At 42.6% G+C, this 22,250-nt stretch overlaps 1 protein-coding gene across 1 annotated transcript in view; it reads right to left on the minus strand.

Annotated features, from left to right (window-relative positions):
- CACNA1S (calcium voltage-gated channel subunit alpha1 S) overlaps window positions 1–21,455 on the minus strand; it is a 960,893-nt gene extending 939,438 nt beyond the window's left edge. Inside the window, exon 1 of the mRNA XM_075853532.1 lies at window positions 21,376–21,455. The gene's annotated coding sequence lies outside the window, so the exon portion shown is untranslated. The remainder of the gene's footprint in view (window positions 1–21,375) is intronic.
- Window positions 21,456–22,250: the final 795 nt, after the last annotated feature.

Genomic DNA, 22,250 nt, shown 5'->3' on the forward strand with positions numbered 1-22,250 from the left:
GTAATCTCTCAGGATTTCATTAATAAAATTCTGGAAGACAGCAGGGGCATTACACAACCCAAAGGGCATGACCAGGTATTCTAAATGACCCTCGGGTGTGTTGAACGCAGTTTTCCACTCATCCCCCTCTTTGATGCGGATAAGGTTATATGCCCCCCGTAGATCGAACTTAGAAAACCATTGGGCTCCCTGAACCTGATTAAAAAGATCCGGAATCAAAGGAAGTGGGTACTGGTTCCTTACGGTGACCTTATTCAGGTTACGATAATCAATGCACGGCCTAAGACCACCATCCTTCTTCCCCACGAAGAAGAAGCCAGCACCTACAGGAGAAGTCGAGGGGCGAATGAAACCCTTGGCCAGGCATTCTTGGATATACACCCTCATAGCTTCATGTTCAGGACATGAAAGATTAAATATCCTACCCTTAGGAAGCTTGGCACCAGGCACCAAATCGATGGCGCAATCGTAATCTCTATGGGGGGGCAACACCTCGGAGGCCTCCTTAGAAAACACATCGGCGAAGTCCTGAACAAACTCAGGAAGCGTGTTTACCTCCTCCCGGGGAGAAATAGAGTTAACAGAAAGACATGACATCAGACATTCACTACCCCATTTGGTGAGATCCCCAGTATTCCAATCAAACGTGGGATTATGCAACTGCAACCAGGGAAAACCTAATACCAGATCAGACGATAATCCCTGCATCACCAGTACAGAGCACTGCTCCAAATGCATGGAGCCAACCAGGAGTTCAAAAACAGGAGTATGCTAAGTAAAATAACCATTAGCAAGGGGAGTGGAGTCGATACCTACTACAGGGATAGGATAAGGTAAATCAATAAAAGGCATTTTTAGAGACATAGCAAATTCCACAGACATGATATTAGCAGATGAGCCAGAATCCACGAAAGCACTGCCCGTGGCAGACCGGCCAGCAAACGAGACCTGAAAGGGAAGCAAAATTTTATTGCGTTTCACATTAACGAGAAATACCTGTGCGCCCAAGTGACCTCCCCGATGATCACTTAGGCGCGGAAGTTTTCCGGCTTTTTATTCTTGCGCCTGGGACAGGTGTTCAGTAGATGCTTGTCGTCCCCACAGTAGAAGCAGAGACCATTCATTCTGCGAAACTCCCTACGTTGTCGAGGGGACATGGAGGCCCCGAGTTGCATAGGTACCTCCGAGTCCTCCGTGGAGGGGCGAGGAGACGGGACCTCGGGGGGAATCGCAGAAAAGTCAGAGGGGAGCACATTGAAACGTTCAAGCTGACGTTCCCTGAGACGTCGGTCAAGTCGTACTGCTAGGGCCATAACCTGGTCAAGGGAGTCAGAAGAGGGGTAGCTAACCAGCAGATCCTTCAGGGCGTCAGATAATCCTAACCTAAACTGACACCTTAGGGCCGGATCGTTCCACCGAGAAGCTACGCACCACTTTCTAAAATCAGAACAGTATTCCTCAACCGGTCTCCTACCCTGACGTAAGGTCACCAGCTGACTCTCGGCTAAAGCAGTCCTGTCAGTCTCGTCGTAAATGATTCCGAGGGCAGAGAAAAAACGATCAACAGAGGAAAGTTCAGGGGCGTCAGGAGCCAAGGAGAAGGCCCACTCTTGGGGCCCTTCCTGGAGTCGGGATATGATGATACCCACCCGCTGGTTCTCGGAACCTGAGGAGTGGGGTTTTAGGCGGAAATACAGTCTGCAAGGAGAGAAACGTCTTACGGTCCCCTGAGAACCGGTCAGGTAACTTGAGGTCGGGTTCTAGAGGTGAGGTGAGGGGTACTACTAAGGCAGCGTCACCCTGGTTGACCCTCTGGGCCAGGGCCTGGACCTGTAGGGAGAGGCCCTGCATCTGCTGGGTCAGGGTCTCAAGGGGGTCCATGATAGCGTCAGAAATGGTAGACTAGGTAGACTAGGTATGGGCTTGTAATTATGTAATGGCAGGAAGGAGGTGAAGGGAAAGTGAGCCCTAATCTACCCACCACCCTGTCCCTGCCTACTTGCAACGACCCGCCCTAGGCGACGGGGTACAACTGGGCGGCGGTCCCTACGCTGTCTAAGTGCACGGGAGAACAAACAGGGAACACGCAAGGGAAGGGGCAGTAGCCCACGAAACGCCGCGAGGAAATGGAGCGGTGAATGAGTAGTCAGGACCAGGATGAAGTGGAGTATACCAACGTGAGCACGGAGAAGGAAGCAAGCCAGGGGCAAAGCGAAGCAGGTTAAGCGGAACTGCAGCAAGGCAGAAGCACGGCAGAAGCAGGCTGGAGCAAGCAGCAGTGGGGCCAGGAATCCAGAAGAATTACAAGCACTGAGGAAGAGAACACGGCAGGTAATAATGGACAGGGGGCGGAGCTAACTCCGACTGACCAGGCCGCGATAGGCTCTCCCACTCCTGAGCCTGCCACCCTGGTTGGTGGGAGCCGGTGTCAGTCTAAGAGGTCTGGCCTCAGGTGTGGATTGATTAATCCCAGGAGTATACCTAGACGTAGTACCTGGCAGATCCCTAACAGTACCAGCTGTAACATACGGCTGATGGCGCAGGCTCAGCTTCTGAACCCGCGCTATCTTATTTTTGCGACCGGAAGCCTTTTAGGCTCCGCCTCTAGGCGTGCCTAACAGGCTTCAGTGCTTGGCAGACGGGAGGCCATTGTTAGGCCTCCGGTTGCCAAAGCAGCCATCAGTAACCACCAGATTGCATCATTGGTCACTGAAGCGTCGATTGACTAAAAACCCCATAGATGCATAGCTCGCTTTTGAGTGCTGAATCTAAGGGGTTAATTGACCGGATTGGAGGCTAGCTCCAGTACAGGTCTTGCAGCAGGGTGTCAGCTGTAATATTCAGCTAACACTCACTAGTGATGATGCAGGCTCAGTTTGTGAGCGGTTGTGAGAAGAGAGAGAGAGAGAAGAGCAAGTTAAAAAAAAGTCTAAAAAAACAACTTTTTTCGGCATCCCACCTCTCCCATCCACTACAGAGTTCTGTACCCTTCCTCCTTGTGTTCCCCCCATGTTTTTGGTCAGTGATCTCCTATCACTAACCACTTCTTAGTCTTCAGGACCAATTTCTTTGTCCCTCTGTATTACTTTTTTCTTTTTTTTCTTTATAAAACATATAAAACAAAAAAAAAACCTGTTAATTTAGACAATTTAACTGGTTAGTTTAGTATTTGGGCTAGAAAGTGTCAGGGAACCGTCAAAAACCGTAGTTAGATCTAGCGTTAGGGGTCCATCACCATAGTTAGGTTTAGCGTCTGGGAAGCTCGGAATAATCTGGATAGGTTTAGTGTCAGGCACCCGTCACCGTAGTTAGGTTTAGCTTTAGGGAAGCTCGGAATAATCTAGTTAGGTTTAGTGTCAGGGAATAGTCGCCGTAGTTAGATTTAGTCTAAGGGAAGTTCAAATAAAATCTAGTTAGGTTTAGTGTTAGGAACCCTCGCCCTAGTTAGCTTTAGTTTCAGGGAAGCCCACTCGTTGTATAAAAACACAACATATTCATTTCTTGCCTCCGACACAGAGTCGTCGGATGGTGAGACTCTGTTTTATTTATCCACCTCCTCATCCAGTGATGAAGAAGAGAAACCCCCTAGGAGACGCCCCAGGACCACCACTACAGTTGAAGCCCCCGAGCGAAATGACCCCGCCGCAATTCAAGCGCCCGAGTGAAGTGACCCCATTTGGACCCCCACACCAGACATTTATGAGCCCCAAATCCCAGAGTACATGGGCAGCTCAGGGATAAAATTTAATACGGCAGGGCTCAGTGAAATGAACTTTTTCAAGTTCTTCTTCACTGATGACTTTATAGATCTTATGGTCTCCCAGGCGAATTTATATGCCCAACAGTATATTACTAAGAACCCCACATCATTTTATGCCCAATCCCACAGGTGGATCCCTGTAGATGCAGCAGAGTTGGGCAAGTTCTGGGGACTTCACTTGAACATGGAGCTTCTGAAAAAGCCATCCATTAGGACCTACTGGAGCACGGACATCTTATACCACACCCGATGTACCGTATGGCCATGTCCAGGATGCGTTATGAGGCAATACTTTGCTTCTTAGATTATAGGGATAATGAGCAGTGCCCACCCCGAGATGACCCCAGTATTGTCTGTTTGTACAAACTGAGACCCCTATTAGACCATTTCAATGCCCGGTTTGCCAAAGCATACACCCCCGAGAAGTGTATTTCTATTGATGAGTCCCTGGTACATTTTAAAGGGAGGCTTCGATTCCACCAGTACCTGCCGGGTAAGAGGGCAAGGTATGGCGTGAAGATGTATAAGCTGTGCGAGAGTGCATCAGGGTATGCGTACAAATTTAGGATATATGAAGGGAAGGACAGCAGTATTCAGCCCCCAGAATAACCCCCCTTACTGGGAATTAATGCAAAAATTGTGTGGGATTTGGTGCACCCACTGCTGGACCGGGGTTACCACCTCTACCTGAATAATTTTTATACGAGCGTCCCACTCTTCAAGTGACTCGCTTCCAGAAGTACTGTGGCATGCGGCACTGCTAGAAAAAGGCCTCCCTAACACTCTGCTTGGGCAAACACTCAGAAAGGGGTGAGAGCAGGGCAAATTCTAGCAGCAACATATTGTGTGACAAGGACAAGAGTGATGTCCTTGTATTGACAACAATACATGACCACACCAGTACCCATGTACCTGTACGAGGTACCAGTACAGAGACCCCCAAACCAGACTGCATCCTGGACTACAATAGGTACATGGGAGGGGTTGACTTGTCAGATTAAGTCCTGAAGCCCTACAGCGCCATGCGGAAATTGAGGGTGTTGTATAAGAAGCTGGCCGTGTACATCATGCAGATGGCATTGTACAATGCGTACGTGCTATGTCGATGTGAAGGCCAGAGGGGAACTTTCCTGGAATTTTCAAGAGGTCGTTATCAAGAACCTAATCTTTAGGGACCAAGAAGAGGGAGCAACCAGTACTTTTGGAAGCGAGGTCACACGAATCGTACCAGGGCAACAATTTCCAGGAGAAGTTCCCCAAACTGGCAAGAAGGGAAAAGTCAAAAGAGGTGCAGAGTCTGCTCAAAGAGGGGGATAAGGAGGGAAACAATATACCAATGCGACATGTGTCCCGAAAAACCAGGGCTCTGTATGAAAGATTGTTTTCGAATTTATCATACATCCCTTCATTTTAAATTTACCCTGATGCACGCCGCACAGCTTATCCCCCTCATCTTTCCCTTCTGAGCCCTGCCGTGTGCCAAGGCAGCTGATAACAGCCACATGTAGGGTATTTCCGTACCCGGGAGAACCCAAATTACAGTTTATGGGGTGTATATATCCAGTGGCACATGCTTGGCACAATATATCGGACACTGACATGCCATATATATATATATATATATATATATATATATATATATATATATATATATATGTATATAGAAAATTGCAAATCTCACTCTGCACCATCTTTTACACAGTACCTGTGGGGTCAAAATGCTCAATACACCTCTAGATGAATGTCTTAAGGGGTGTAGTTTTTAAAATGGGGTCACTTCTCGGAGGTTTCAACTGTACTGATACCTCAGGGGCTTCTGCATACATGACTTAGCACCAGAAAAGCTTCAGTAGGCCAAATGGTGGTCCTTTCCTTCTAAGTCCTGCCATGGACCCAAACGGCAGTTTATCACCACAATGGGGTATTGCCGCACTAAAGACAAATTAGGCAACAAAATGGGGTATTTTGTTCCGTGTGAAAATAAGACATTTTGATCAAAAATGACATCGAATTGGAAAAAATGACATTTTTTTAATTTCACAGCCCAATTCAAATAGGTGCTGTGAAAAAACAGTGCGGTCAAAAGGATAACAACAACCATAAATTAATTGCTTAAGGGGTGTAGTTTCCAAAATGGGGTCACTTCTGGTGGGTTTCCATTGCTTTGATACCTCTGGGGCTCTGCAAATGCGACATGGCACCCAAATACCAATCCAGCAAAATCTGGACTCGAACAAACACATAGCGCTCCTTTCCTTCTGAGCCCTCCCATGGGCCCAAACGACAGTTTATCACCACAAATGGGGTATTGCCGCACTGAAGACAAATTGGGCAACAAAATGGGGTATTTTGTTCCCTGTGAAAGTAAGACATTTTGATCAAAAATGACATCTTATTGGAAAAAATGTAATTTTTTTAATTTCACAGCCCAATTCAAATAGGTGCTGTGAAAAAACTGTGCGGTCAAAATGATAACAACAACCATAAATTAATTCCTTGAGGGTGTAGTTTCCAAAATGGGGTCACTTCTGGTGGGTTTCCATTGCTTTGATACCTCTGGGACTCTGCAAATGCGACATGGCACCCGAAAACCAATCCAGCAAAATCTGGACTCCAACAAACACATAGAGCTCCTTTCCTTCTGAGCCCTCCCATGGGCCCAAACGGCAGTTTATCACCACAAATGGGGTATTGCCACACTAAGGACAAATTGGGCAACAACATGGGGTATTTTGTTCCTTGTGAAATTAAGAAATTTTGATACAAAATGACATCTTATTGGAAAAAATGAAATTTTTTTAATTTCACAGCCCAATTCAAATAGGTGCTGTGAAAAAACTGTGCGGTCTGGACAATACATATTTAGTAGTATTTCCCTTGTAAAACCTAAGAACCTAAATTCAGCAAGTAAAATGAAATTTACAAATTTCACCTCCACTTTGCTTTAATTCCTGTGAAATGCCTGAAGGGTTAAAAAAAACTTTCTAAATGCTGTTTTGAATACTTTGAGGGGTCTAGTTTTTAAAATGGGGTGTTTTATTGGGGTTTCTAATACATATGCCCCTCAAAGCCACTTCAGAACTGAACAGGTACCTTAAAAAAAAAAGGCTTTTGAAATGTTCTTAAAAATATGAGAAATTGCTGTTTATGTTCTAAGCCTTGTAACGTCCAAGAAAAATAAAAGAATGTTCAAAAAACGATGCCAATCTAAAGTACACATATGGGAAATGTGAACTAGTAACTATTTTGGGTGGATTAACCGTCTGTTTTACAAGCAGATGCATTTAAATTCTGAAAAATTCTATTTTTTTCAACATTTTCTCTAAATTTTGCAATTGTTCACCAATAAACACTAAATATATCGACCAAATTTTACCTCGAACATGAAGCCCAATGTATCACGAGAAAACAATCTCAGAATTGCGTGGATAGGTTTAAGCATTCCGACGTTATTACCACATAAAGTGAAATATGTCAGATTTGAAAAATGGGCTCTGAGCCTTAAAGGGGTTGTCCGAGATTTTTTTTTTTAGTACATTTAAAAATACATTGCACATATTAAAAATAGCATAATATAATTACCCGTGCAATCTTGCTTCTGTTCTCCGCTCTGGCTGCATTTTCCTTATGGTCACATGATCTCTGACGTCACCTTTTCAGCTGCCTCCACTGTCGTGTCGTATCCCGATCACATGGTCTCGTATCAGAGAGACCTCGGATAGTATACAACACGTCAGTTGTGACGTGTCGTATATCGGCTTCTTCTGCTTCACATCCCGTAACGTGCATGCGCTGTCACTGCTGTTCTCGCGGTCCCTGCTGTTCTCGAGATAACAGCAGGGGCCGCGCATGCGTGTTACAACAGAACAAGCCGATGTACACCACGTCACAAGTGACGTGTCGTATACCCGGCAAGAATTCAAGATCAACAAAGCGGCAGAGCCAGAGCAGAGAGAGACATCAACAGTCAAGTTCCCGACAGCAGGATTTGGAAACGGGGCCACTTTTGAGAACGTAAGTATATTACAAATGTATTTATATTTATAACTTAAATGATTTAAAGGTGTTATTGAAAATATGATGTTATCTCGGACAACCCCTTTAAGGCCAAAACTAGGCTGCATCCTTAAGGGGTTAAGCAAAGAAGTGATAGTGAAGACATTCTTTATTGTTTGGGAAAGTTTCATTGCCATACTACCTGCACATATTCACAGGGCTGTTAGAGGTTTTTTCTCTCTCCCTATGTGGTATCAGGAACAGGTCTTACTGGTTGACACCATAGTTGTTATCTGATTTTGGTGGGTTTTGTGTGGTCCTAGGGAGTTGACGTACCTTCTAACTGGTGGTCCTTGAGCTTTCTTGATATATTACTTCTCATGTAGAGTACAATTTTTCCTGTTCACTTTTGTTTGATTCTCTATTCTACTTCAGTATGGACAGTATGTAGTATATAAGCTCATGCTTTACCTTGATTTTCTCTGGGTTGACATTGGACGGATGTCTGTAATGTGATCTTTCGCTGCATGGCTGACTAAGGCCTCATGCACACCAACGTAAAAACGCCTGTAATTACGGGCCGTAATTACGGCACGTTTTTACGGGCCCATGGACTTCTATTGGCCACGGGTACCTCCCGGTATGCTTACGTGAAGGTGCCCGTGCCGTTGAAAAATATAGAACATGTCCTATTTCAGGCCGTAATTACGGCACGGGCAGGCCCATAGAAGTCTATGGGGCTCCCGTAAATACGGGTGACTACGTGTGTGCACCCGTAATTACGGTAGCATTGCTAGGCGACGTCAGTAAATAGTCACTGTCCAGGGTGCTGAAACGATCGGCAGTAACTGTTTCAGCACCCTGGACAGTGACTACCGATTACAATATAGATCAACCTGTAAAAAAAAATTGAAGTTCCTACTTACCGAGAACTCCCTGCTTCTTCCTCCAGTCCGGCCTCCCAGGATGACGTTTCAGTCCATGTGACGGCTGCAGCCAATCACAAGCCAATCACAGGCTGCAGCGGTCACATGGACTGCCGCGTCATCCAGGGAGGTCAGACTGGAAGTCAAGAGAGGGACGCGTCACCAAGACAACGGCCGGGTAAGTATGAATTTCTTTTACTTTTTCTGCGGAAAGGGCTGTCCCTTCTCTTTATCCTGCACTGATAGAGAGAAGGGCTGCCAATTAGTGCAGTGTAATTTTGCAGCGAAAACGTGCCCATAAATACGGGTGGAATACGGGTGACACCGGACCCGTATTTACGGGCACGGGTCCGTAAAAACTGGTGCAATACGGGTCGAATACGTGTGACTAAGGACCCGTATTTACGCCAATATTTACGGGAGAACAAAAATACGTTTGTGTGCCTGAGGTCTAAGGCTGGGTTCACACTGAGTTTTTTGCAGGTGAAAAATCTGCCTCAAAATTCCGTTTGGAATTTTGAGGCAGATTTTCCTCTGCCTGCACGCCGATTTTCGCTTTGTTTTTTGCCCGCGGCCATTGAGCACCGCCTCAATGGGAGGTCAGAGGCGTAAATGCCCGAAGATAGGGCATGTCCCTTCTTCATGCCTGATTTTCATGCCTCCCTTGAAATCAATGGGAGGCATTTTCGGCCGTTTTTTGGCGCATTTTGCGGCACAGTTTCCGCGTCAAAAAACTCGCCAAAAAACTCGCCAAAAAACTCTGTGTGAACTCCCCCTAACATATTTCTTCTGACCTAAGGCTATGTTCACACAGAGTTTTTTGCAGGAGGAAAATTTCTCCTGCAAAAACTGCTCCAGACGGTTTTTGCACAGTGGTTTGACAAAAACTCGTCAAAACACTCGTCGAGGCGTTTTTTTCCTCTTTCTGAGTAATTGAAATGGGGTTTTGGAGGCGGAAACCGCCTCAAGATGGGTCATGATGCTTCTCTTTACCACAACACGTTTTTTTTACTCGCGGTAAAAAAAACTAGTCCAACTCCCATTGAAATCAATGGGAGGCATTTTCGGGCAGTTTTTGAGGAGTTTTGCGGCGCGGTTTCCGCGTCAAAAAAATTGCCAAAAAAAAACTCTGTGTGAACAGGACCTAATACTGTCTTTCAACAACATTTGAATGAACACATTACAAATATTTTTATTTAATGCACCCTAAACATAAATAAAAATATTAAAAGAGTGCTTTAACCCCTTAACCCCTTCAGGACGCAGCCACTTTTTGACCTTATGACACAGCATCATTTTTTAAATCTGACATGTGTCACTTTATGTAGTAATAACTCTGGAATGCTTTTACCTATCCAAGCGATTCTGAGATTGTTTTCTCGTGACATATTGTACTTTAAGTTAGTGAAAAAATTTGGTCGATATATTCAATATTTTTGTGTGAAAAACACCAAAATTTAGAGAAAATGTGCAAAAAATTAGCATTTTCTAAATTCAAATGTATTTGCTTGTAAGACAGATACTTATACCACACAAAATAGTTACTAGCTAACATTTCCCATATGTCTACTTTAGATTGGCATAGTTTTTTGAACATCCTTTTATTTTTCTAGGACGTTACAAGGCTTATAAGTTTAGCAGCAATGTCTCAAATTTTCAAGAAAATTTCAAAAGCCTATTTTTTTAGGGACCAGTTCAGTTCTGAAGTTGCTTTGAGGGCCTTATATATTAGGAACCCCCACAAATCACCCCATTTTAAAAACTGCACCCATTAAAGTACTCAAAACAGCATTTAGAAAGTTTCTTAACCCTTTATGCGTATCACAGGATTTAAAGCAATGTGGAAGGCAAATTTGCAAATTTCATTTTTTTTTTGCAGAAATTCCATTTTAATCCATTTTTCCTGTAATACTGAAGGTTTTTACCACAGAAACACAACTGAATATTTATTGCCCTGATTCTGAAGTTTTTATAAATATCCCACATGTGGCCCTAGTGTGATAATGGACTGAAACAAAAGCCCCAGAAGCAAAGGAGTACCTAGAGGATGTTTGGGCCTTCCTTTTCTTAAATTATATTTCAGGCACCATGTCAGGTTAGAAGAGGTCTTGTGGTGCCGAAACAAAGGAAACCCCACAAAAGTGACTCCATTTGGGAAACTATACCCTTTGAGGAATTCATCTAGAGGTGAATTGAGCATTTTGACCCCACAGGTGTTTCACAGATTTCATTATAATTGGGCAGTGTAAATGAAAAATTACATTATTTTCCAATAAGATGTAGATTTACCTCAAAATTTTTATTTTTTTCAACAAATAAATGAGGAAAAGCACTCCAACATTTGTAAAGTAACTTCTGCAGAGTACGGAAATACCAAACATGTGGTCATAAACTGCTGTTTGGGCAAGCGGCAGGACTCGGAAGGGAAGGCACGCTATTTAGCTTTTGGAGCGCTGATTTTGCTGGATTCATTTCTCTGCACCATGTCGCATTTGTAAAGCTCCTAAGGTACCAGAACAGTGGAAACCCCCCAAAAGTGACTCCATTTAGGAAACTACACCCCTTGAGGAATTCATCTAGGGGTGTAGTGAACATTTTGACCCCACAGGTGTTTCATAGATTTCATTAGAATTGGGCAGTGAAAATGAAAAATTACATTATTTTCCAATAAGATGTAGTTTTACCTCAAAATGTTTAATTTTTTCAACAAATAAATGATGAAAAGCACCTCAACATTTGTAAAGCAACTTCTCCAGAGTACGGATATACCCAACATGTGGTCATAAACGGCTGTTTGGGGAAGCAGCAGGACTCAGAAGGGAAGGCACGCCATTTAGCTTTTGAAGTACAGATTTTGCTGGTTTGATTTCTCGGCACCATATCGCATTTGTAAAGCTCCTAAGGTACCAGTACAGTGGAAACACCCCAAAAGTGACTCCATTTGGGAAACTACACCCCTAGAGGAATTCAACTAGGGGTGTAGTGAGCATTTTGACCCCTCAGGTGTTTCATAGATTTCATTAGAATTGGGCAGTAAACATGAAAAATGTCATTTTTTTCCACTAAGACATAGCTTTAGGTAAAAATGTTTAATTTTCTCATCAAATAAAGGAGAAAAATCACAATAACATTTGTAAAGCAACTTCTCCAGAGTATGGAAATACCCCATATGTGGTAATAAAGTACTGTATGAATACACATCAGGGCTCAGAAGGGAAGGAGCGCCATTTGGCTTTTGCTGGATTGGGTTTTCTGCTCCATATCGCTTTTCCAAAGCCCCCTTAGGTGGCAGTACAGTGGGAACTACCCAAAAGTGACTCCATTTGGCAAACTACACCCATTGAGGAATTTATCTAGGGGTGTAGTGAGCATTTTGACCCCACAGGTGTCTCATATATTTTATTAGAAATGGGCATTGAAAATGAAAAATTACATTATTTTCCAATAAGACGCAGCATTAGTTAAACATTTTTCATTTTATCAACAAATAAAGGAGAAAAAGCATCGTAACATGTGTAAAGCAACTTCTTCAGAGTAGGGAAATACCCCACACGTGGTCATAAACTGCTATTTGGATACACAGCAAGGCTCTAAAGGGAAGGAGCGCCAATTAGTATTTGGACTGGGGATTTTATAAGATTAGTTTTTTGACACCATGTTGCATTGAGCTATAGTACCAGTACAGTGGTACCCCCGAAAAATTACCCAATTTTGGAAACTAGATCCCTCAAAGAATTGATCTAGGGGTGTAGTGAGCATTTTGAACGCACAAGTGTTTCGCAAAAATGAGTAAACAATAGATGTTGCAGATTGAAAATTGCTGTTTTCCACAGATATACCATTTCAGTGCCTTGTATCACTGTAGACACACATCCCATAAATTGTTAAGCGGGTTCTCCAGAATACAGTAATACCCCATATGTGGTCATAAATTGCGGTTTGGGCACACTGCCAGGCTCAGTTGGACCACCATTTGGCTTTTGAAGCGCAGATTTTGCTTGGTATTTTACTGGTATTTCAGTTTATAATGTGGGGGCATATGTAAGCTGGGCGGAGTGCATCAGGGTATATGTAAACTGGGCGGAGTACATCAGGGTATATGTAAACTGGGCGGAGTACATCAAGGGCATATGTAAGATGGGAGGAGTGCAACAGGTCTTAATAGGATGATGTAATAATGGAGTGAATGAATAATCCATGGATTGGTGTGGTACGCTTTGAACCAATCCTTTATGCACAGGCCGGGATTATTGGGTATTTTACAAAATATCTGCGCTCCAGTATTGCCTTATATTTGACTTCTTCACTAGCCCTATAAGCCGCACAAGGCCCTAAAGTTACCTCATCTCCGCTGCATCTACATGGTCCACCTGTGGGGTCCAGCAAATGACGATGTGGGGTACTTAGTGAAATTCTACTGGACCTAAAAATGAGTCTGGGCCGTCATTTAGAATAATTTTGCATCATTGCGTTTTGAGTCATAACGTGTTATTTTTCCGGTAACTGAGCTGTGTGAGGGCGCGTTTTTTGTGGAACGAGCTGTAATTTTTATTGGTTCCATTTTGGGGTACATGCGATTTTTTTTTTATCACTATTTATTTTATTTTTTGGGAGATGAGGAAACCAAAAAACAGCCATTCTAGCACGTTTTGTTTTTTTTGTTTTTTTTTACAGTGTTCACCGTGCAGTATAAACAACATGTTAACTTTATTCTGCGGGTCGATACGATTACAGCGACACCAAATTGATATGTTTTTTTTACGTTTCACTACATTCCCACAATAAAAATACTCTTTTCTAAAAAAAACTCATGTTTTAGTGTCGCCATTTTCTGACAGCCATAACTTTTTTATTTTTTAGTTGATATCGCTGCGGGAGGACTTGTTTTATGCGTGGTGAACTGTAGTTTCTATTGGTACCATTTTGCATTACTTGCAACTTTTTGATCACTTTTTATTACATTTTTTTTGAGACAAGATGACCAAAAAATAAAATACTAGTCATAGTCATAGTTTTTTATTAAAAAAATTTACGGTGTTCACCGTGCGGTAAAAATAATGTGACATTTTTATAGATCAGGCCGTTCCGAACGTGGCGATACCTATTATGTATATTTTTTTTTCATGTTTTAATTTTTTTTCTAATAATAAAGAGTTGATCAGGGAAACAGGGCGATTATTGTTTTTATTAGTTAAAACTTTTATTTATTTATTTTTCTTTCACATTTGTTTTTACTTTTTTCACTTTTTTACTTATGTAGTGCATGGTATTGTAACTGTCATTCATCAACTGACAGTTAGCCTATTAGGTCCTTCCTCCGGCAGGACCTAATAGGCTTCCGTACCTGGGCAACCAGGAAGCCTAGCAACGGCTTCCTGGTTGCCATAGCAACAATCTCCACCCGGGATCCATCGCGGGGGGGGGGGGCCGGGGGGTACAGAGGGAGCTCCCTCCCTCTGTCAACCACTTCAATGCGGAGGACGTCATTGACAGCCGCATTGAAGGGGTTAAATGGCTGCGATCGGCGGTAACAGCCATCGCAGCCATTGCAGCGGGATGTCAGCTGTCTATAACAGCTGACAGCCGCTGAAGATAAAGCGCGCAAAGCTCCTGTGCTCGCTTTACCTACAGGGCGTGACTATACGCCCGAGTGCGGAAAAGCACTTTGTATTTGGACGTACAGTCACGCCCAAAAGTGGGAAGGGGTTAAAGAAAAAAAAACTAGATAATGCAGCTAGTGCTGGTTATATTTTTCAAAAGGCGGCTCTGTTAGTGCGTGCTCCCGACCTTAATAGCTAATCTAGTTCTAGCTACACCTCCTCCCTATAGCTAGCTCCATTGGGACTCCCTCTAGGAGTGTTGTCCCCAGCCAGACCGTTTACGACACTCTGGCCGGAGATTCCTGCCCTGGAGGAGCCCCTGACTGTAGGGTTCGTGGTGTAAGCTGCACATAAATTGGCTGTATGAGACAGCATCCTTCCTTGTCTCCTGTGCTCCCATCGGTAGTACAGAAGCCCGCACTGATACAGGACTGGCTTCCGTACTGCAGATGGGAGCATAGGAGACCGAGCAAGACGCTGTCTCATACAGCTGATTTATGTGCAGTTTACAGCACAGGCATCGGCCTGTCCATGCTGCTGTGTAGCATAAGTATGTAACAGACAATGTTACATACCTGTTCTGATAAGGGCTCAGCTAACTCGGCTGGCCTTTATTCATGTGCCGCGTACAGGACGGCTCCAGGGCTACTGCGCATGCCTGGGGATCATCCTGTAGCCTTGAACAGAACTCAAAAGAGGTGGTCGGGGAAAGGAGCTACTGCGCGTGCTCTAGCATGCGCATTCCCAGGATCCCGGCTACCCTCACTACAAAATAAAGAGGTAGAATGGAGCAAGCACGACTACTGCTGCTGAACCACGGAGGTGGTAGTAACCATAAGTAACAGGTTATAAACAATTAATGGAAGCCTGGCTGGAGAATAATTCATATCTGCAAAACAGTACATATTTGAAAAATGAATGTATATAGATATTGACATTATCTAACATATTAAATATGATTGCTGAGTTGGGAATACACCTTTAACCCCTTCAGGACTGAGCCTGTTTTGGCCTTCAGGACGAAGCCGATTTTTAAAATCTGACATGTGTCACTTTATGTGGTAATAACTGCGGAATGCTTTTACCTATCCAAGCGATTCTGAGATTGTTTTCTCGTGACACATTGGACTTTATGTTACTGGCAAAATTTGCCCGATAGATTCAGTATTTAATTGTGAAAAACACCAAAATTTTGCGAAAAATTGCAAAAATTAGCATTTTTCTAAATTTAAATGTATCTGCTTGTAAAACCGATAGTAATACCACACAAAATAGTTACTAGTTACCATCCCCCACATGTCTACTTTAGTTTGGCATCGTTTTTTGAACATTATTTTATTTTTCTAGGACGTTACAAGGCTTAGAACTTTAGCAGCGATTTCTCATATTTTCAAGAAAATTTCAAAAGACGATTTTTACAAGGACAAGTTCAGTTCTGAAGTGGCTTTGAGAGTCTTATATATTAGAAAGTCCCCATAAATCACCCCATTTTGAAAACTGCACCCCTCAAAGTATTCAAAACAGCATTCAGAAAGTGTATTAACCCTTTAGGCGTTTCACAGGAATTAAAGCAATGTAGAGGTGAAAGTTACAAATTTCATTTTTTTTATACAAAATTCATTTGTAATACATTCTTTTCTATACCACAGAAGGTTTTTCCCAAAAAATGTAACTTATTATTTATTGCCCAGATTCTGCAGTTTTTAGAAATACCCCACATGTGGCCCTAGTTCGGTCATGGACTGAAACACAGGCCTCAGAAGCAAAGGAGCACCTAGTGGATTTTGGGGCCTTCTTTTTTTAGCATATATTTTAGGTACCATGTCAGGTTTGAAGAGGTCTTGTGGGGCCAAAACAATAAAGACCCCCAAAAGTGGAAACTACACCCCTCAGGGAATTTATCTAGGGGTATAGTTAGCATTTTGAACCCACAGTTTTTTTGCTAAATTTATTTGAATTAGTTTGTGAAGATGAAAATCTACTTTTTTCTGAAAAAACGTAGAAATTTTTAATTTTTTCAAGGTATAAAAGAGAAAAAACACCCCAACATATGTAAAGCAATTTCTCCTGATTATAGCAATACCGCATATGTGGTAATAAACTGCTGTTTGGACCCACAGCAGGACTCAGAAGGAAAGGAGCACCATTTGGATTTTGAAATTCTGATTTTGCTGGAATGGTTTTCAGTGCCATGTCGCGTTTGAAATGCACTGGAGGGAACAAAATAGTGGAAACCCCCGGAAAGTGACCCCATTTTGTAAACTGCACCCCTCAAGGAATTTTTCTAGGGGTAAAGTTAGCATTTTGACCCCACGGTTGTTTTGCTGAATTCATTGAAATTATTCTGTAAAGGTAAAAATTGACTTTTTTTCTGAAAAAAGGTAGCCATTTTTAATTTTTACAAGGAATAAAGGAGAAAAAGCACCCCAACATTTGTAAAACAATTTCTCCCGATTACGGAAATATGCCATATGTGGTAATAAACTGCTGTTTGGACCCACAGCAAGGCTTAGAAGGGAAGGAGCGCTATTTGGCTTTTGGAGCTCAAATTTAGCTGAAATGGTTTTTGGGTGCCATGTCGCATTTGCAAAGCCCCTGAGAGGCCAAAACAGGGGAAACCCCCCAAAAGTGGAAATTACACCACTTAAAGAATCTATCTAGGGATATAGTGGGCATTTAGACCCCACAAGTCTTTAGCAGGATTTATTAGAATTAGGCCGTGAAAATGAATATCGACATTTCTTCCACTAAAATGTTGCATTTTTTTCAATTTCACAAAGGATAAAGGGGGTAAAAGCACCCCAACATTTGTAAAGCAATTTCTCCCGAGTACGGCAATACCCCACGTGTGGTCATAAATGGTTTTTCATTAGAAAGTAATTAACCCTTTCTGGAGTGATCCATTTTCTTCTTTTCCTTCTTAGTTTTTTCCTCCCCGCGTTCCAAGAGCCACAACTTTTTTATTTTAGAGTCAATAGAGCGGTATGAGGGCTTATTTATTGAGGGACGAGCGGTCGTTTTTATTGGTGCAACTTTTTGGTACATACAATTTTTTGAGCACTTTTTATTAAATTTTTAGGTAGAGCCAAGGTGACCAAAAAAACAGCGATTTTGCCGTTCTAAATTCTTTATTTTTTACATGAGACGCTCCATACATCACCCCCCACACTACGACATGCTATGTCATGGTGCGCGCAGGGGTTAATGCGCAGCGCATGGTGCGGAGTGAAAATTAAAATTTTCCACTCATATGCCATTTTAGTGCACTATATGTTATGCCCAGTTTGTGCCACTGAAGACAAATAACTCAAAATATTAACCGGGTTCTCCCAGGTATGGCGATGCCATATCTGTGGACGTAAATTGGTGTTTAGGCACGCTGCAGGGCTCAGAAGGGAGGGACGCCATTTGGCTTTTGGGGCACAGAGTTTGCTTGGTAGTTGTTCTGTTTGGGGTTTTACTGGTGTTTCAGTTTATAATGTGGGGGCATATGTAATCTGTGCGGGGTACATCAGGGTACATGTTATCTGTGCGGAGTACATCAGGGTACATGTTATCTGTGCGGGGTACATCAGGGTATAATAAGAGGGTATAATAATGCAGTAAATAAATAATAATCCGCAGATATGTGGCCAGTGTCGCACTTATAAATGGTGCACGATCTTATCTGCTTTTGGAACACTCTGCACATTTTGCATCGCCATATTCTGAGAGCCAGAACTGTTTTATTTTTTCTCCACCGGAGCCGTGTGAGGGTTTATTCTTTGCGGGACAATCTGTAGTTTTCATTATTCCATTTTTTGGCAAGCAAGGTGACCAAAAACCATAAATTCTGACAATGTTTTTTATTTGTTTTTTTTTATGGCCTTCACCCTGGGCTATAAATGACCATTATACTTTATTCTGCGGGTCGATACGATTACGGCGATACTAGATGTATATAATTTTTTTATGTTTTGCAGCGTTTGTGCAATAAAATCACTTATTTATAAAATAAATAAATTTTTGTGTCACCATATTCTTAGAGCCATAACGTTTTTATTTTTCAGTCAAAAAAGCGGTGTAAGGGCTTGTTTTTTGCGGGACGGGATGTAGTTTGTATTGGTACCATTTTGGCGTACATGCGACTTTTTGATCACTTTTTATTGTATATTTTGGGAGGGTTGGTAACCAAAAAATTGTGATTCGGGCACTGTTTTTCGTTTATTTTTTTCGCAGTGTTCACCGTGCGGGAAAAATAATATTACAGTTTTATAGTTGGGGTCGTTACGAACGCGGCGATACCAAATATGTGTACTTTTTTTAACGTGTTAATTTTTTTCCTATAATAAAAGTCTTATTATAGGAAAAAAAGCATTCTTTGTTTATGTCACTTCTAACTTTGATTTTTACACTTTTTCAAAACATTTTTATTATCTTTTTTTAACTTTTTTTACTTGTCCCACTAGGGGACACTTAGACTTGCAGCTTTGATCGCTGCTGGAACACATTACACTACACACGTAGTGTAATGTGTTCTAACAGTCATTGTGACGTAACTGTCACACTGACAGGAAGCAGAGGAGGAACGGCCGGAGGCTGATCCTCCGAGGCTTCCGTACATGGCAACCCGGAGGTCATTGTCTGGCCTCTGGTTGCCATGATAAGGATCGCCAGCCCCCGCAAATACATGTGGGGGGCTGCCGATCCGCTGTAAACCTCTTCGATGTGGTGATCGCAATCGACCACCGCATCGAAGGGGTTAATTGCCGATTTCAGCGGCGACAGGCCGCTGATCGGCAACGGGGAGAGCAGGGCTGACACCCTGCACAGTTAGCCGCCGCTGCGGTGTAGCGCCGCGCGGCGGTTAACTTTTAAAGCGCGGACGTAACTGTACGCCCAGGTGCGCAAAGTTACTGCTTATCTGGACGTACAGTTACGCCAAGGTGCGGGAAGGGGTTAAATGGGCCTCTGTAATCTTGATTTGCTCACTGCACTGAAATTCAGCGCTGAGAAAATGGAGTTCACATTACTGAAAAAACAAAAAACTTTCCTACACTTTTAACTGCGTTTTTCTTTTAGGTTTAAAAAAGAAAAAAAAAAAACATTTAAAAACACCAGCTTTTTTTCCCATGGGACATAGGTTTTTATAGTGTTATTTTTGTGGTGTTTTTTTTTCTTCAAAATTGTGTGTTATATTACCGAAGTTTTTACATGTGTTTTTTGTGTGGTGTATTTCAGATTGCAAATCATGTGAGTCAACACATTCCTCTTTGAAACACAAGATTTAATCGTCATCGTATGAACTACACAGCGCATTTCCCATTGAAATCAATGGGAAGCTGTGTGCAGGCATATTTAGAATGTTTTTCAGCGCGTAATACGAGCGCTTTACATGAAAATATGGCGTGTGAACATGGCCTTATTGAACTTTTTTTTACCCTGCTCTTCATAATTATCCAATCTGTGAAGTAAATTGGGTCCAGTAGGATATTTCAAGACTTCTGGCACTGTCCTAGAAGCATTCGCTTCTGCTAGACACTAGACGACTGGACATATAAACTGCTGTAGCAATGGAAGGGCTAGGTTCACATCATGGTCAAAATGCGTTTTTGCTGCAATTTTCGCAAAACCATGTGGATTTGCCGCGATTGGGGCGGTCTTGCCGTCGTTTTATGAAAATTACAGCAAAAAAAGCATTTTGACCATGACATGTAAATCCAGCCTGACGGCACAATTCAGGAGTACTGCAGCTAGAACTGTTAGGCCTGGTTCAGATGACCGTATTTTACGTCCGTGTGATGGCCATTAAAACAACAGCCATCACACGGACCTATGTAATTCAATGGGGACGTTCACATGATGTTGTTATAGAACATGTCCTATTTTGTTCAGTTTTCACGGATCCCTACATAGACTCAAGTCTATGGGGATCCGTGAAAACAGAACCCACACGGGGCCACGTCGGATGGGAAAAACGACACGTTTTTCACATCCGAGTTTCCACATGTTCGTGTGAAGCTAGCCTTATGGAGCGATGTACCTTTGCCCTTCATTATCTCAAAGTTGAGAACTATTTCCTGTTTCTACACTGGCAGATTTCTGCCCATAATGAGCGCCGATCGCTGTTATAACAAGTCAATCGACACTCATTTAAAGGCCCTTTTACATGAGCTGATGCTTTCTGTATGGGTATGAATGATTGTTAAAGGGGTTTCCCCAGAATCATCAATTATCCACAGGAAAGGTGATCATTTTTTAGTCGCTGGAACCCCCACCGATTGTAAGAACGGTTTCCTGAACCCTCTGTTCCGCCTAACTGCTTGACCTCAATGAGGAGGACATGAAACGGAGCAGCGGTCGAGCATAGGTGCTGCCGCTTCCTTCAATGTCGACTGCGCTATTGATTCCGTCAAAACAACGGAACCCTGTCACAACGGTGACAAACGGAAACAATTAACAACGTTTCCGTCAGCATTGAAATTAATGGTGAGAGAAACGGAAGCTAAGGTATCCGTTTGCCTTTCCGTTGAATGGTTAACCTGCCGGAAACCTCCAACGCAACTCCTCAACGGAAGGGCAACGCTGATGTGAACAGACCCTTAGAAAGTTTCTATGTTTCAGAAAAGCAAAGTAATAAAAATATTTAGTTTTTTTATTGGACATCCCCTTTAGGTTGATACCTATTTCTTTAGTTTCTAAAAGGCTATAAAATTGTAGTTAAGCAGAACATACCTAACAAAACAAAACTTTTTTGTAAGCTAGATGCTACTATATGTCTTGAAATAGTATTTAGACTGTAAAGGACGTATATTGCTTCTAACCATCGTAAAGGCAACTATATATACTTCAAATAATAACAGATATGGATTTCTATATACACACATTTCTAAATAACACATAAAATTACATGATAGATAGATTAGATAGATAGATGATAGATAGATAGATAGATAGATAGATAGATAGATAGATAGATAGATAGATAGATAGATAGATAGATAGATAGATAGATAGATAGATAGATAGATAGATAGAATTACTGGCTTACTCCACTATGGTCAGACACAATACAGCATATATACACCACACCGACATGACAGGCGGACAGTACCTTGTATTCTATAATGTCTCCCTCTGCCCGTCCTTCTCTCAGAGAGCTTTCTTGAGGTAAATATTTCCCATCCACTCTCAGATGCTCGGCACTGTCCCTTCACCATTTAACAATGGATTGTAACGCTACAGAGGAGTTAGGAAAACTTCGGAAAGTGGGATATTTAGAAGAAGCGACAGGTGGACGTCATCGCTGCCTGCTTGTCCGAGCAGCTGTAGAGTGACAACCGTGCACACGTCTTACGATTAAATTTAGACCTGAAAACATCCTGCGACAGCTGCAAAGCTCAAATTCTCACTACGTGGGGGAGGAGAGGAAATATAACCAACTTCTATAATGTGCACTTACTTATTTCTCTTTTATACATCAGATTTTAGAGGATGAATAGCTAGGATGCACAGTATAAAACTTATAGTGTTTTGCAATGTTTTTGTATGCGCAACTTGTACAGGTAAAACACATTAAACAGTTGGTTTCGCCGGTACAAACTGTACAGGCAATAAAATGCTAATTTATATTAGATGATCGATTATTACACACACACACACACACACACACATGCGCGCGCACACCCCTTTAACGACCAGGCCTATGTTGGCCTTATTGACTGAAGGGGTTAAATGGCTAGAATAGGAGCCAAGCTGTCAGTCACAGTCGGACTACCTCAGTGAACCTTCGCGTGACTAAGGCCTCATTCACACGAGTGTGAATCACGTCCGTGTGCTGTGCGTTAAAACAACGCACAGCACACGGACGCATTGATTTCAATGGCATCATGCACACATGCGTGATTTTTCACGCAGCGAGAGTCCGTTGCGTGAAACTCACAGCATGTCCTATATTGGTGCGTTATCACGCACCTACGCACCCATTAA

The sequence above is a fragment of the Rhinoderma darwinii genome, chromosome 2, assembly GCF_050947455.1.
Source record: "Rhinoderma darwinii isolate aRhiDar2 chromosome 2, aRhiDar2.hap1, whole genome shotgun sequence".
NCBI lineage: Eukaryota > Metazoa > Chordata > Amphibia > Anura > Rhinodermatidae > Rhinoderma > Rhinoderma darwinii.